The 898-nt window shown below is 40.4% G+C and overlaps 1 non-coding gene across 1 annotated transcript; it reads left to right on the top strand.

Annotated features, from left to right (window-relative positions):
• The first annotated feature begins 224 nt into the window (after nt 1-224).
• On the top strand, nt 225-330 carry LOC130859702 (U6 spliceosomal RNA). The gene has a single exon (XR_009055263.1). It is a non-coding gene; the product is annotated as a U6 spliceosomal RNA (small nuclear RNA).
• The last annotated feature ends 568 nt before the right edge of the window (nt 331-898 follow it).

Raw genomic sequence — 898 nt, 5'->3', positions numbered from 1 at the left:
ACCTTGAGGGCATTGTGCTAAATGAAATAAATTCAATGAAGAAAAACCAATACCATATGATCTCTCTTTAGGTGGAATTAAAAAACAAAACAAAGCAAAAATCAAGCTTACAGATACAGAGAACAGATTGGTGGTTGCCCCCAGGTGGGGTTGCGGGGAGGGGTGAGAGAGATGGGTGAAGGGTGTCAAAAGATAAAAAGAAAAAATAAAGTTAAAAGACAACAGTGCTTGCTTCGGCCGCACGTGTACTAAAATGGGAACAATACAGAGCAGATTAGCATGGCCCCTCCCACACATGGCACGCAAATTTGTGAAGTATTACATATTGAAAAAAAAAAGAATGGTGGTTTCCAGGAACTGGAGGAAGAGAAATGGGGAGTTATTATTCAGTGGGTATAGAGTTTCAGTTTTGCAAGATGGAAGGGGTTCTGGAGATGGATGGTGGTGATGATCGCACAGCAATATGAATGCATTTTAAAATGATAAATTTTTTACATATATTTTACCACAACAAAAAATAACACCAACACCAACAATTTAAAAACGAAACAAAGAACAAAATATACACTTATTTATTTTTTATATACGTATATAAAGCCTCTTTGTCTTGTGGGTGCTTTTCTCCATTTGTTGGAGGCAACTGTGTGGTCCCTCTCTGATTGGGGCTTTCAGTCACTTGGCAGTGCTTTCTCTCCCTTTCGTCTTGCCCCTCCTTAGCCCAGGTGTTCGGGTAACCAGCCCCTCTAAGACTTGCTCTGTTGGATTCTCATTGACCTCCCACGTGAATCCCTTGGATAAAAATCAAAACCACTCTGGTCTTAGTTTCTTCCCTATTTGGCCCACATCAAGTTCACAGAAATACTCACCTGTCCTTTAGCTTGATAAGTTCTGGGAGTGG

This window comes from Hippopotamus amphibius, chromosome 8 (genome assembly GCF_030028045.1).
Source record: "Hippopotamus amphibius kiboko isolate mHipAmp2 chromosome 8, mHipAmp2.hap2, whole genome shotgun sequence".
NCBI lineage: Eukaryota > Metazoa > Chordata > Mammalia > Artiodactyla > Hippopotamidae > Hippopotamus > Hippopotamus amphibius.
The sequence above is the reverse complement of the archived record's forward strand: the minus strand, read 5'-3'. Positions and strand labels throughout refer to the sequence as shown.